The 16,626-nt window shown below is 41.5% G+C and overlaps 1 pseudogene; it reads right to left on the reverse strand.

The window, feature by feature from the left end:
* Window positions 1–2,631: 2,631 nt before the first annotated feature.
* LOC148363412 (uncharacterized) lies at window positions 2,632–11,213 on the reverse strand (annotated as a pseudogene).
* Between the last annotated feature and the right edge of the window lie 5,413 nt (window positions 11,214–16,626).

The raw sequence follows: 16,626 nt of genomic DNA on the forward strand, positions 1-16,626 counted from the left end.
TGCGGAAAATACGGTACTTGAAAAAGTAGTGGCACAGCAGCTGAATGATTTCATATCCGAGAACAATCTTTTTGAATCAATGCAATCAGGATTCAGGGCTAACCACTCTACTGAGACAGCTCTGATTTGGGTAACCAATAATCTCCTACTGGCAATGGACTCTGGCGCTTCATCACTTTTGCTGCTGCTGGACCTTAGTGCTGCTTTTGACACAGTGAACCATAATATCTTACCAGAACGGTTGGAAAAATGGATTGGTCTCTCAGGAACCGTCCTCTCATGGTTCAGATCCTACCTCTCAGATAGGACGCACTGTGTTAAATATGGCGAAATGACATCTGAGCCCTTTAGTGTTACCTGTGGTGTTCCGCAGGGTTCAGTGCTTGGTCCCCTTCTTTTCAGCATTTACATGCTTCCATTAGGTGATATTATTCGCAAGTATAATATCAGTCTCCACTGCTATGCAGATGACACTCAACTATATCTTCCGTTGGAGGAATCTGCCACACTAAATTTTGGAAATTTGGAGGCCTGCCTTACTGAGATAAAAGAGTGGATGTCACTCAATTTCTTGCGTCTTAACTCTGAAAAGACCGAAATGTTAGTTATTGGTCCATCTAAATGCCGTGATTTATTCTCAAAAACTGCTGTGAACATTGACAAATGTCACATCACACAGAGTGACTCACATAAAAATTTAGGTGTCACATTTGACCCCGATCTGTCCTTTCAAACACATGTTAAGAAAATTACTAGAACCGCTTTCTTCCATCTTCGCAACATTGCTAAAATTCGTCCTACACTGTCTCAGTCGGATGCGGAGATTATAATCACGCGTTTGTTACCTTCCGTCTCGACTACTGTAATGAACTACTCTCCGGTCCCCCGAAGTCCAGAATCAAGAGTCTTCAGCTGGTACAAAATGCTGCAGTGAGGCTTTTAACTAGGACAAAAAAGTCAGATCACGTCATGCCGATTTTGGCTAACCTGCATTGGCTCCCTGATAGCCTAAGATGTGATTTCAAGGTTCTCTTAGTATTATACAAAATCATACATGGACTTGCTTCCTCATATCTTTCAGATCTGATTTATTCCGGCCCGAAGCCTTCGTTCTGAGAGCGCTGGTCTTCTGGTGATCCCAAGAGCCAAGAAGTGTTCCGCTGGTTCGAGAGCGTTCTCCATCGGCCACCGGTGCTGTGGAATGCTCTTCCCCCTGAGATCCGATCTGCAACCTCAGTGGAAATGTTTATATCTAAGCTCAAAACACACTTCTATTCTATAGCATATGATTAACCTATAGTTTTCATGGACAATAACTCTGTATTATTTGTGATTGCAACATCCTTTGCTGTCTGGTAATCCTGAAAGGGGGATGCCACATGTGCGGCCCCTTCTCAAGGTTTCTTTATTTTCCTCATGTTGAGGTTTTCGAGTTTTTCCTTGCCCTCATGTTGGTTCCAGATCAGGGGATGGTGTAATACTAGTCTGAAAAATAGTTTGTGTAATAACCTGTGCAGCCCTTTGAGACTCTTTGTGATTAAGGACTATACAAATGAAAATGACTTGAAAAAAAAAATGACTTAGAAGCCTTGATATGTGTTTAGTTGGGCAAGAGGTGGTGTGAGTAAGCCAAACTTAATCCGACATCACATCCAAAGTGGTGACCATCAGCCAATAAAACAAAGAGTCTATTGTACCTCCCCTGACAAGCAAAAATAAATTAATAGGCAGGTACAACACTTGTTAAAAGATGGAGTGATTGAAGAGAGCTTTAGCCCCTGGTCTTCTTCTGTGGTTCTGGCAATTTCGCAGTGATCATAGGGGCCTGAATGCTGTGACCATTAAGGACTCGCATCCGCTGCCACGCGTGGATGATTTGCTAGATGCCCTGGCGGGGGCCCAATGGTTCAGTACCTTGAACTTTTCTGACGGGTATTGGGAGGTGGTGGTGGGGCCAGAAAACCATGAAAAGACCGCTTTCAGCACTAGTCAAGGTCTGTATCAGTTTAAATCAATGCCCATGGGCCTCACGAATGCCCCAGCAATGTTCCAGTGGGTCATTGAGTTGAAGGGGTTGCCATTGCATACCTGCCTCGTGTACCTGGATGACAAAGTGATTTTCAGTAAGTCTTTGGAAGTGCACATGCCTGCACTTCAGGAGGTCTTCTCCTGGATTGGGTCGGCTGGACTACTGAGCGCAAAGAAATGTCATCTTACCCGGGACCATGTTGTTTTCCTTGGCCATGTCGTGTTGGCCGTGGGGCTTCGCCCAGACCCCGAATACACAGACAAAGTCAAATCCTGGCCTGTGCCACAGTCTGCCACTGAGAAACGTGCTGGGGCTCCTGGGGCTCTGCCCGTACTATCGAATATTTGTGAAGGGTTTTGCCCAGCAGGCTGCCCCCCTTACTCTGCTCACGGGAAAGGACGTGCCTTTTACATGGTCTTCAGAATGGCAAGAAGCTTTTGAATTCTTTTGGCATGCCTTTGGTCTGAACCTGTTATGAGACATCCTGATTTTGTCTTACCCTTTCATTCCGCATACTGATGCATTACAGGTGGTGGTTGGAGCAGTGCTGGCACAAAATGTTGATGGCCTTGAAAGAGTGGTGTCCTATGCCAGTCGCTCTCTCACGGCAGTTGAGCGGTAGTGGTCCACGTACGACAGGGAGTTGTGAGCGATAGTATGGGCAGTCCGTAACTTCTGGCACTACTTGGGCTTTCGCCCTTCACCATTTTTACCGACCCGGCCACTAGTGGGCCTTCGGCGTCTCCCCATTGAAAATGACTAAATGGGTCGGCGGAGCCGATGGGCCCTGGAACTGGGCCTATATGATTGGTTAACACAACACAAAGAGGGTTCACAGCATACCAACGCATATCCTCTGTCACGCAGGCCTACCTCCTGTGTTCTACTAAATGGTTTCCATGGTACTGCAGACAGTATCCCGCACAACGGTGCTCATGCGGTAGCAAATGGTGGCCCCAGTACTGTATGTGCAGTTGAGACTCCTACCGAGGTGTCTACAACAGGTTCCCAGGCGCCTGATCAGTACTTCGTTGACCCATTTTCCCACAATTGATCCAATGTGAAGTGACTGCAACAACTGGTTGTGGAGGATTATTTAGGGTAAATTAAACTATGAATGTGTGTCTTTTTATGTTATCAAGTCAGATTTGCTGAAGACAAGTCAAGTCAAGACATTTTTATTTGTATAGCCCTTAATCACAAAGAGTCTCAAAGGGCTGAGGATTATGTGACCTTATATTCAAACCATAAGAACAATGTATGGTCTCCCAGACCTGCCGATAAAACCCAAGGCCCCAAACATATACCAGCTCAGTAGCCTAGATGGTAAGGCGCCCGCTTTGAGACTGGGAGGTCGGTGGTTCGCGCCCCGGCCGAGTCATTCCCAAGACTTAAAAAGTGGTCGGCGGCGCCCTATGTTGGCTGCGGCTGCATCGGCTCGCTACAACGGGTCAGGTGCAATCGACATTTCGTTCTGTGTACATTGTTACACAGAATGACAATACAAGGAAATTATTATTATTATTATTATATCCTGTCACCATTGTTCAGTGTTCAAACGCATGACTCAGCTGACTTCAATGAATGACTTTCTTGTTTAAGTTTCCTTAAGATAAAAAAAAAATCCAGTCATCTGTGCTTGAGTTTAAATGAGATGGGTCATTCCTCAAACAGATATATCCTGTCACGTACACTGTGTGAAGGTCACCATTGTTTGGTGTTTAAACTTCACGACTGGAACGGAATAAAAAGGTGGAACAAGAGGTGACTAGTACACATTTAGGCCAGCACCCTACTTACATAAAGAAAATAAAAACTATCACTCCGAACCGAACTCAGACTTCTGTCTTTTTATTTCACATGTGGGTGGACTGAACGAAAGTAATAGAGGTTCAGATCCTACAAATTATTTCACCAAATTTGTTTGCCATCAGTGATCAGAAGGCTGCCACTGTCGTCAAATTCCTTTTCCAGAATTACATCTTTGAACATAGAGTAATGGAGACCTTTTACACCGACTTGGGAAGGCAGTTTGAGTCGGACATTATCAGAGGCTTGTGCGAAAAGTTCGGGGGAAAAAAACCCATACCCCACCTTATAACCAGCTTTTGTTATGTGAGATGGAATGGGACTCCTTTCTGCAACCAATTGCCTTTGCCCATATTACAAGAGTCCACTCCAGCACTGGATTTACATCGTATTTCCTGACTCATAGTAGAGAAGCTTAAACGCCAGTTAAATTGGTCCTTAGGCCGGGCAACCTTGAATGTATGCCCTCGTAAGATTCTGCAAGTTCTCTCCTCACATGATTGGAAACTGCTTTTGGCCAAGCCAGAGACAACAATGTGGTGGCAAGTCAAAACCAGAAGGCCTTGTATGATTCTAAGAGTAGGCATGATCCTTATGACATAAGGGACTTTGTGTGGCTAAATGACCTCACTGAAATCCATCGTAAATTGGCACCGCACTGGAAGGGGCCTTATGTGGTGAGGACGCGAAATGACAGGGATGACGAGGTAGGGGTCACCTATCAGATTGCCAGCCCGTTTAAGGGGCTATCTCCGCTGCAAACAGTCCACTACAACAGATTGCGGCGGTACAGTCTGAACTTGTTAGGGCTATCGTCCCAATACTTGCAGTGATGGTAAAGGAGAAATAAGAATATGTTAACAAGGGAAATGAATCTAGAGATAATACAAATATATGAAGAAGGATCACATATCTTTACCCTTACTAAAGATTATGTCCCTGAAAAAAAAAATATTCTAGAGAATTATGAAAGGGACACTATTTTTAGAGTGAGTACAAGACACTGTTGATGATAAGTAAGCACTCACTCTACACTTAAAATTAAAGTCCTGGTACTTTAAATAAACGTCCCCACTTTTTTACAGTAAAGTGTATCGTAAATTCCGGACTATAAGCCGCTACTTTTTTCCCAAACGTTCAACCCTGCGGCTTATTCAGTGATGCGGCCAGATTATATAATTTTTCTAACGGCCGCCAGCGGCGCTAGAGTAGAAAAGGTAAGATTTAGACCGGTGGAATATATGCGCCGAGGAAGACTGCAACTTCACTAAAACTGGCCGCATGCGAAAGACAACTTTTTCGCAAGTCTGCCAGTGAATCCTGACAGCGTGGGGCAGCATCAAAAAATCCACCATCACCAACGGGTTCCGAAAAGCCGGTATTATGCCGAGAAATGCATCCCTGCCTAGAATTGCATCCCGTGTCGCGGGAGCGCGCACACGTCACTCCCGCTACTACAACCACTTTTACCTCGTTTTATCTCACTTTTATATCACTTTTCGGGAATGTCATGGCAAACATATATCCAAGACCACTTCGTCTTGCATTTGTTGGGAATGTAATACAACTTAAACCATTCTGTCTTGTATTTGTTGTGAATGTAATCGAACAGTAATGTACACCGTATATAAACCACTTTTGAGCAGGTGACGTGTTTATTTTGCCTTTTTCGACTCAAATCGCTCGTATTTAAACTGTTATGCACTCTACCATAAAGCTTATTATGCTAAAACGAAGTGTTAAATCATCAACAGATATAAAAGTGAGATAAAAGAAGGTACGTAAAAGTGGTTGTAGTAGCGGGAGTGACGTGTGCGCGCTCCCGCAACAAGGGATGCAATTCTCGACAGGGATGCATTTCTCGGCATAACACCGGCTGCGGGAGCGTGGGACGACGTCTATACGACAAAGTTTCTTTTCGACACTGAGGAAGACGACTTTGATGGCTTCAGTTCTAAGGAGGAAGATGAGGACGGTTTACCGTGATTTTTACAAGTACGGTATATTTTTTTTAACAGACCCGTTTACTGTGTTGCGAGCGTGTTGCTAGCGTGTTGCTACCATTAACTGCCCAGATGAAAGTTATATTATTATTTTTATTATTAAAGATATGAAACTCTCTCGGGGTACCGTCTTTCTTTGTAAATATGTGTAACCATGTATAATATGTATTTTCAACTGTATGTTTTTGTAATGTATTTATTTGTATTTATTTTGGACACTTATTCTGATGTGTTTTGGACGGGCGAATTAAAAAGAAGGGGCGTAACAAACGCGGGCTGACAGAAAGTGGGGACCGGTAAAGGTGAGTGTTTGTGGACACGGTGGACAATAGTGGATATATAATTTTCCCACCCTTACCTTTGGAAATATACACTTTTTTCTTTGGATTACTTTCAACAGGACCCGGACTCTGCTGGTCTGCATCAAACCTTAAGTACCGGTATCATTTTCCGTTCATTTTGCCGGCTGTGATTCTTGGAGTGTGTACTTTAATGAAGGACATTCAGTTTCAATTGCGGGATCTAAAGTTGGGTCTGGGTTAATTTTGTGTTTGTGTTACATTTTTTTAAATGTGGGCGCATGCGGCTTATATACAGGTACGGCTTGTGTAAATATCAAATCGGTTTTCTTCTTAAAATGTGGTGGGTGCGGCTTATAATCAGGTGCGCTCTATAGTCCGGAATTTACGGTATTTACTTTCTTTTGTTTTAATGACGCAAAGCGCTGGGTAAACTCTTCTACTCTTCTCGCTGCTTCCCTTTGCCATACCAGATAATGTATGCCAGCCCTCGTCGTGAATTTCTCAAACCAGCAATGTCCTATCTTGATGAAATTAATTCCTGTAGCCTTTGATGACCCCACTTTGTTGACCCTCTGGTTGTAGGTCCTGCTATATAGACAGAACCTTTCGGAAATCAGAGTTCATAAACTTTTTTCATGGCTTGATTCAAAAACGTTTTAATATTTCCAGTACTATCAAAAAGAAGAAATCGGGTGCAAATCATGTATCTTGCAGAGCCACAAATATATCTGCGATTTTTAATCTTGCGTGTGCATTTATCAACACATATGATTTTTAGATCTTGAGTAAATCGTGAATAGATTTGTTTTTGAGACAAATCCCTCCTCATATAGGTATTGACTCAAAATGATATATTTAGTAATACCCAGCTTACATTTTCAGTTGTAGGAAGTTTTTTTCATTACAATTCATCTCGGGGAAACGCTACCTTCATTTTTTGCATGGCCCATAATCCATCCATCCATTATCTGCACCGCTTATCCTCAGTAGGGTCGCGGGGATGCTGGAGCCCATCCCAGCTGTGTTCGGGCAGTGGGCACGGGACACCCTGAACTGATTGCCAGCCAGTCGCAGGGCACACAGCCAGTTAACTCACTTATTCACCCCAAGGGACCTGACATGCATGTCTTTAGAATGTGGGAGAAAACATGGAGGAAAACCAGGCAAGCATGGGAGAACATGCAAACCCCACACGGGCAGGCTGAGGTGGCTGGACTTGAACCCTGAACCTCTGCACAATGGGGATGCACGCTAACCACCCCGCCGCCATGCTGCCTGGCCCATAATAATGATCCATATTTGATATGCAATCCTTGCGCTAATACACACTCATAGTTCCCTACTTAGGTATAGCATGCTCCTGTCCCTTTGGGGACGAGGACACTTCATAGGACAATGTCACACAAACTAATATCAGCTGCCCTTGATCATGATCGAAGAAGAAATGCAATGGCAAAGCTATCCCACCAGAGAGCAGTGTTGGTGCCATGGTGTCAAAAACGCAAACAATGAACTAATAAAAACAAATAATGTAGTGGCATACCCTTCTAGTGAGTTCCCACCATCATAGTCAGTGACTCCATGTGACAAACCAAGTGCGTGAGATCAGGTGTCTGATGGCAAGAAGTGCGTATGACATATTGAAGCAGTTTTTAAGGACTTTCAAAGCCAATTTTTCAATTCCTCCAGTACCTTTAAAATACAAATTCCGCTGTGAAACATGTGTTTTGCAGAGCAACAAATATATCTGCAATTTGCATATGCGTTATTAATCTTGTGTGCCCATTTATCAAGACCACATGTGTCAAACTCCCGGCCTGCAAGACCATTTTACATCATTGTTATGAATGGCCCGTCAATATGAACAACGCCGTCTCATCCCTGAACATCATATTCTGACGTTTTAGCCACTGTACCTATTCCTTCATATATGACGTATACTATACTATATACCAGGGGTCGGGAACCTATGGCTCTTTCTATGAGTACCTATGGCTCAGAGACAAATTGAATTGCATGCAAATTTTCTCCATCTCGTTCAAAACTTGAGCCATTGATCCTGTTCAGAAACACGCAACGCCAAACCAAGGCTGAACCTCAAAGCAGTGTTTTTTAGGATGTATAGGGCACGTTTTCACTACAATTTACAGTCAAGGTGTCACACAAAATAAAACCTCGTTTTGGCTGTACAATGCTAAAAAATCCTTTATATAAAAGCTCACTATATAATCTGTGTTCAGTGTTCAGATACTTTCTGATGAATCCACGAAACAAATTGTAAATACGCCAAAAGACCAGAAGAGAACTTAAAGTTATTTGATTGGGTGAGTGGGAGGGATGGGTGGAGCTATGCAAAAAGTGCAAGCACTCCCTCCCATCTCGCCCTAATCCGTCTGCGCCAAAGGTAAGCACATCAGGCTCCCTGTTCTCAGGATGTTGTGACGTTTTTACAAAATTTTCATATTTCTACTTTTGACAGGAGATATTTTAATATTATTTAAGTTTTTTTTTTAATATATACATTGACATAGAAGCAAAGGAATTTGAATGTTATTTTAATGTTAAGTTGTTTAAGTTAAGTTCTAAGTTGTATAATTTAACAAGATATTTTTATTTACTGCAAAATAATAAAGACTGTATAAGTTATTTAAGGTTTGAATTTAATATTCTTGTCTGTTTTTATTCATATTTATGTTCCAAAACATTCAGTTTAAGTGTGTTCAATAAATGTTTATTCTGGTTTGCCCGAGACCTTAAGTGTGTTTTGAATTTTGGCCCCTTGTGCAATTGAGTTTGACATCCCTGATCAAGACATATTTTTGGATCTTGAGTAAATTGCAAATATATTTGTAGATCTGAACAACACATGTTTAAATACATTAGAAAAATCCCTACTAATATAGGTGTTGGGTAAAAATGACAGTTTTTACATTTTCCGTTACAGGAAGTTCTTCTGGTTACAATTTAGCACTGGAAAACATGACCATAATATTTTGCATGGCACATAATAAATGTCCATAATTGATAGGTGTCAGGTTTAACCCAACAGATGTAAACAAAACCTATATACAAAAAAGACACAGAGAACGTGAGTTTAAACTTACTTGCAAGGACAAAATGGCCATAGTCTACATAATGTAGACTTCTGGACCCTCTGTAAAATTCTTATGCTCCTTGTCTTTTTATTGTGTTCGGAAGGCCCTCATTTACATAAGGTCTCTTCTGCTAAAGGAAGGGGGAGTGACAAAACAAACAGTTGAGACCTGTTTATACGATAACATGTTATCTATAGTAAACGAAACTAGGTGAGCCTGCGGTCAGAGAGGTCCCTTATCTCGCCGCAGATAAGGTGTTATCCTGTTTCCTCCTTCTTCAAACACAAGCAAGAAAGACACAGTATGCAAAGAAAATAATGCAACAGTAGAATAACATATCCTGTTTCCTCCTTCTTCAAACACAAGCAAGAAAGACACAGTATGCAAAGAAGATAATGCAACAGTAGAATAACATATTTACAGTTTAAATCCATCATTTCCCTCCTGTTTATTCACTTTGTACTATTTCTCTTTGTCATCCAATAACTTCTTCTCTCGATTTTCAGTTACAGAATCATGTTATAGTACTCATGTTACACTTAGAGGTTAAACTTTGTCGTCTTATTCACCGTAGTCAAAAACATTTTGAAAAAAGATCTGGAAAATGTAAGGAAGCATCACCGTCATCACTGTCTTTCTGAGCTTCACCCTTTGGGGTGAGAAGTGCATACATTTCTGATACCTCTGTTTTAACAGGCTGTATAGCAGTGGTAATCATTCTGGTGCATAAAACTCTAATGCAAGGAATACAACAACATCCACATAAGGTGAGGATAGCTGTAAATACAGCCATCGACATGAGAATAGACAACACCAGTTGTTTGTATCTACCAAACATGTCTCCAAACCTGTCCCACATTGATGTGTCAACTCCAGAATGGTCTTTCATTTTGCTGGTAAGGGACCTGAGTCCTTCCAAAGCTTTGGTGAGACTCCCGTCAGCTGCTGTATTATTAGGAATGAACGTGCAGCACTGATCACCAAATATGGCACAGACTCCTCCTTTTTCTGCTAACAGCATGTCAACAGCAATTCTATTTTGGAAAGCCATAAGGGAGGTAGCTGACAACTGCTCGTGGATGGCGGAGAATCCTTTTTCAGTATGGTTGCCCAGTCTCTGCACGTTATAGTGGATGTAGTTGATTCTGTCTACATTTTTGTTCATAGTGCACCACCAACATAGGTTTGATTCAAAACCAGCTGCTACTTGATCTGCTAATTTGTATTCATCAGGAACACCTCTTGGAATCCCTATACTGTCTATGTAAGTAGGGTCATTTTCACTCCATCCTGATGATGATCTCTTCTTTCTGTTTTTCCAGGTGTGGGGAAGTACACTATTTGCTTTGGACATTAAATCAGTAACTGAGGTTGGTGTGATGGATACTGGTAAGATTAATGAGACTGAGGCGCAGAGTCCTGTGGTGTTATATGGTAGCTTGTCATACAACTTTTTATCTCCACACCACCACCAGATGTCACTCCGAGACTTAGGCCTAAAGGTTATGTCTACTGTCTGCACTGAGTGACATTGATTGCTGTCTAATTTACCCATTTTCTTGCCTTTACCTGTCCTATTTATGCAGGAGAAATTTCCTTCAGCCACTTTGTTAGAGAATATAGGTTTTTCCTTTTCATCCGAGGTTAAAGGGTAAACTTCATCCCATGATTAACAGTTTGTTGAAGGTGTAGTATTATTCATCACATCTGCCAGACATTTATACTCTAAGGCTGAGGGAACTACTTGCAAAACAGGTCTGGCTCCCATGCACACTACACAATCTGTTTTTGCTGCTTGCGCAGCTTGTTCTGCCATTAGAAGCCAGTTGTTATTTATTTTAGAAATGCCTGTGCTAATTTGAAACCAATCATATGTATCAGGTTTTACATAAATCCTAGGTTTGATAGGAGAGATTAATTTGGCCCTAGTGTAAAGTCTGGTTCTGTAGTAAGGGACGTCGTGATATTTGGACATAACAGAAACACAGTACAGGGGTCTTGGGCATGTGGTCTCCATATACATAATGCTAACCCATGACATGGTGGGTTCTGATATGGCCCAAATTTATCAGGCTTTCCAAAAGGGTTTTGGGTTGTATTGACGTTCAACGTCAATCTATCATTTGATTTGGTTAAGGAGACCTGTCTTTTCCACCTATTGGAGCGCATGGAGGATCCATATGATACTTTATGCCATGATCCAGTAGTGGCAAAGACATATTCCCAATTGTGGGAGTTCTCCAAATTGTGTCCCATGATGTCCCTGTTACTATCCAGATACCAGTCATATCCCTTCCAACTATTTATGCTATAACCTCCAACTTGTAAGCTCCGGTCAAAAGTGAACACAGCCTGAATGCTATTGCTTTGGTAACAGAAGTACAGTTCTTTTGTCGTGTGTTGGTCTCCATCAGTGGTATTGCACGGGTTCTTTATTTGTCCATTTTGCACGTTATTGGTCCATCCTATCCTTCTTCTTTGCATATCGAGGTCTTTTTCTCCTAGTAACAACAACATTACTACTATTGCTCCTATCGGTCCACATACCGCCACGATTTTCTTGTGCGTTGGAGTGAGCATTCTACCCGTAGATCTGCAATTCCTCCTAATACTTCCAGAGTTGTGGACAATCTTCACTGGTTTGAGACGACTGCAAACTATAATTACAGCCCCCTTTGTAGCCAGACTTCCTCTGAAAGTTTTGTTGAGGAACAACAGCTCTACAATAGGTACCACAATGCTATCACAATGACGCAAATTAGGACGGTTACGGTGTATGCTAAGATAGAAATAGTTATTTTAGTCATATTTTATCACTTTCTTACAATGTGTCAAATGAACCCATGTGTTTGGTTCTGCAATCTTTACTGCTGTGCCTGTGGTTAACAACACCTGGTAGGGCCCTTCCCACTTAGGTGAATGCCAGTGTTTCTTCTTTATGCTTTTTACCAGGACCCAATCTCCTGGTTCAACTAACTGGCTTTCCTGTGGAGACATGGAAAGTGTATCATCGTTATTACTGCAATCTGCCAGTTGCTTCTGGTGCTGCAACATTTTTCTCATGTAATCAGCCAGAGTACTTTCGTCATCAGTTTCCCACATATTTTTAAAGAATGGTAATCTGTAAGGTGTACCAAATAATACTTCATATGGTGTTAGCCCATTTGTACTGGTGATGTTAATATGCAGTTTTACTAATTCTAGACATTTAGTCCATGGTCTTTTGGTTTCTTCCATACACTTCCTAAGTCTGTTTTTTATAGTTCCATTCATCCTTTCCACCAACCCTGCACTTTGTGGGTGATAAGCACAGTGATGTTTTAGGTCTATATGAAATGCTTGGCCTATTTTAGTTATTATTTGATTTACAAAATGTGAACCATTATCACTATAGATCTTTTCTGGAATCCCATAACGTGGAATTATGTCTTGGCATAATGCTTTAGCTACTGTTAGCGCATCTGGGTGTTTTGTAGGAAAAAGCTCTATCCATTTTGAGAATGAATCTATTATCACTAAACAGAACTTTTTCCCTTCACTATTGTTAAGTTCTATAAAGTCCATATGTATGTGTTGGAATGGATAATCTGGTTTTGGAAACTGTCCTCTCTTTGGTCTTAGATTACCCTGGGCATTGTGCTTTGCACATATCAAATATGTTCTACAAAATGTTTTTGAATAGGAGTTAAAACCATAGGTTGTATATATCTGGTTTATCAATCCTACCATCCCTCCTGTAGAGACATGTGTTTTCCCATGGCTCAATATTGCTGCCCATTGGTATAGATTTTTTGGTAAGATTGGTTTATCTTCTGGTCATTTATAAATTCCATCTTTTAGGTGTGCTCCTTTTCTTTTCCAGGGTTCTTGCTCTGGTTTAGGCGATTGTTGTTGCATTTCTTGTAGTATTTTGTTTTTTAAGGCATTTTCTGTTAGACTTAGAACTGTTATTTCTCGTTGTGCAGCTTGTTTTGCTATTTTATCTGCAAATGCATTGCCCTTTGAAACTGGGTTTGTTTCTGGTGTGTGGGCCACACATTTACATATAGCTAACTGTTATGGCAGCTGCACTGCTTGTAATAGTTCTGTTAGCAGTTTTGCATGTGTCACTGGTTTTCCTGTTGATGTTATCATACCTCTATTTTTTCAGTGTTGTGCAAACGTGTGAGTTGTTGCATAGGCATACTGGCTATCTGTGTATATTGTTGCTATTTTATCTTTCTTAAGTTTGCAGGCTTCTGTTAGGGCCACTAACTCTGCAGCTTGAGCTGAAAAATGTTGAGGTAATGCTTCTGCCTTTAACACTTTATCATGTGTTACTACAGCATAGCCTGTCCTCGTTTTTCCTGTTTCATCTTTCTTTGAGGAACCATCTACAAAAAGGGTTTGTCCATTTTCTAGTGGAGTGTCTTTTAGATCTGCTCTACTTTTCGCTGTTTGCTCTGCTAATGCTTCACAATCATGAGTCTCACCTTCATCCTCTGTGGGAACCAGTGTTGCTGGGTTAAGTACTGTGCATCGTTCTATTTTTAGGTGAGGCTGAGACAGTAGTATTGACATGCATGATAGATGTCTTGCTGGTGACAAAAAACTCATTTTTGTTTGTAAAAGCAGGGCTGACACGGCATGAGGGACTTTAAGTACTAGTGGGTGAAAAAGTACTACGTCTGCACTTGAAGTGACAGCTAGTGATGCAGCTATTACTGCCCATACGCAGTGTGGCAGTGCACATGCTACAGTATCCATTTTGGTTGAGTAGTAGGCTACGGGCCTAAGCTTGTTACCATGCATTTGGGTTAAAACTGAGGTCATAAAATGTCCTTTGCAGTCTACCATTTGTACAAACTCTTTTTGATAGTCTGGTAACGCCAGTGTACAGCTACTAACCATGGCTTGCTTTAATTTGCAAAAAGCGTCTTCTGCCTCAGGGGTCCATTTTAGGTAGTCAGACATTTTCAGTTCCTCTTTGTACATGAGAGACTGCAATGGCGCTGTTATTTCTGCATAGTTAGGCACCCAGCTTCTGCAATAATTTGTGAGTCCTAAAAAGGACATCATTCGCTTCTTTGTTAGTGGTTTGGGTGCTTGTAGTATGGCCGATTTTCTTTCCTCTAGAATAGTTCTTCCTCCTGCACTCAATTGGTGACCCAAGTACTTTACCCTTTGTTGACAAAATTGCAACTTGTTTTTGCTTACTTTATGGCCTTCTTCAGCTAAATGTTTTAGTAGTGCTATTGTATCTGCTTCACATCCTTTTTTGGTTTTTGATGCTACTAATATGTCATCTACATAAGTTAGTAGTTGGCTCTTTTTTGGAGGCTCGAAGGTAGACAGACTTGATGCAATTACTTGAGAGTAAATTGTTGGACTTTCACAATACCCTTGAGGTAATCTGGTGTATGTATATCTTTTCCCTTTAAACGTAAATGCAAACCAGAATTGACTGTCTTTATGCACTGGTACTGAGAAGAATGCGTTGCTTATATCTACCACTGTGAAATACTTGGCCTTTGGGTTCAGAGAGCTCAATAGCGTGTGTGGATCTGCCACACATGGGGACCTCTGGATCACTGCGTTATTTACCCCTATCAAATCCTGAACCATTATCCACCCTGAAGATGGGGGTGCCTTCTTTACAGGAAATATCGGTGTGTTTACGGGCGACTCAGCACATTCTATTAGTACTCCCGCCTTCTTTAGATCTTCTATTACTGGTTCTATTCCTTCCATTGCATCTGGTTTTAAAGGATATTGTTTTATTCTGGGCCGATGTTCTGTTTTGGGTCTTATTATTATAGGTTGTGCTCCTTTTACTAGTCCTACATCTGTGGGTCCCTGGGACCATAGTTTATTAGGAATTTGTTTTAATAGCTCCTGCTGTTCCTTAGTAAAGTAAATGTGTCATTCCTTCTTTTTTTTCAGATGTACTCCTGAGTTTACTATTATAGTCCAGAATAATGACTTCCTGGATAGTCCAGTAGAATCGCTGAACCATGTGTTAACGCCTGTTGCTACCCAATCCCGTACATTTTCTCCTCTGTCCACCAGCTTCCCAAGCTCTTTCCACTCAGTGTCTTTACTCTTACATAATGAAATGTGAGGTTTGCAGTACATTCTGAACCATGGCATGATCGAGTTTGGTAAAATGGCTGCTGCTGCGGCGTTGGCAGCACTGTCAGAGTACACATAGGATACTGTTATTTTGGCGGGTGTAACTCTGTCTAGGCTTGCTTTGTACTTAAGGTCAGGACTTTTAGTATAACACATGGTGACATGCAACTCATCTGGTGACATTTGGGCTGAGTCCCATTCTTCGCACTTTCACTCGCTATGTGCCCTAGTCACTCGGTTTGCGCGTTCACGTGAAAATGGGGTGTGTCCCGATACTCTCAAGACCGAGGCAGAAGTGCCCTCAAACCATGTCGTAGCCACTTCAAGACCGAGGGGGCTCTCGACCTCCCTTGGCAGCGAAGTGACTACCCAGAAGGCTTTGCGAATTCTCAATATCAACAAACATGCCCGGAAAGGAACCGCACAAATGTAAGTAGTTTTCCACAACCACGCATGTATTTGCAACAAAATGTATTGAGATATCTTAGTTGGACGTAAATGCAATAGAAAATCGTATTTTCGCGTTAAAACATGAACATTGCAAAATCGCTACTTTACGAAGTGCACAAATCTACCAAGGGAGCTGCCAAAAAATAATCTTCACGCTACAAACTCTAAAGTAGGATAACTGCAGAAAATCACGGTTCAGCCCATCCCTGTTTGTATCTTAAACGAGTCGTGCTTTTACATGTACATGGCCAGTCGCTAAAGGAGCATAGTCAGAATAACGTTCTGGACATACGCGCTTGTTTACTGCACACAATTTCGGGTGTCGTGTTTTATTTACAATATGATTATTTCATGTGAGATCAGAATGCATTAGTTTTCATCATGCATTATGAGTAATGTCTCCGAATTTCACGTGGAAATACAGTTGAAACAAATTACTATCACACAGTCCACTGCCTTCTCTGTAAACACATATTAAGTAAACTAATTACCTTTTCAAAATGTTGTCCAAATGTGGAGACAATTCTAAAGCATATGTGATGCTGGCCAATAGAAGGCTCTTACAGCCATAAGAATAACATGTCAATTTTGTGTATCTATTCACTATCAAATAATTATCCAGAACACATCCTATAATTTCTCACATCAACTTGTTGAGCATCCTATACACAGTTGTTTTTGTGCAATACACAAGCATTAAGTAATTCTTGTTTTTTCCACCCAACCTAAAGGCCAATGTAGAACGTCCCGTGGAAGAGCTGGCCACCATCACAGCTACCACGCCATCCACACCGACGGGCACGTCGTTGGCATCTTCTAATCCGGCG

Source organism: Urocampus carinirostris, chromosome 7, assembly GCF_059441175.1.
Source record: "Urocampus carinirostris isolate Australia breed hairy pipefish chromosome 7, RoL_Ucar_1.0, whole genome shotgun sequence".
In the NCBI taxonomy this organism is placed as follows: domain Eukaryota; kingdom Metazoa; phylum Chordata; class Actinopteri; order Syngnathiformes; family Syngnathidae; genus Urocampus; species Urocampus carinirostris.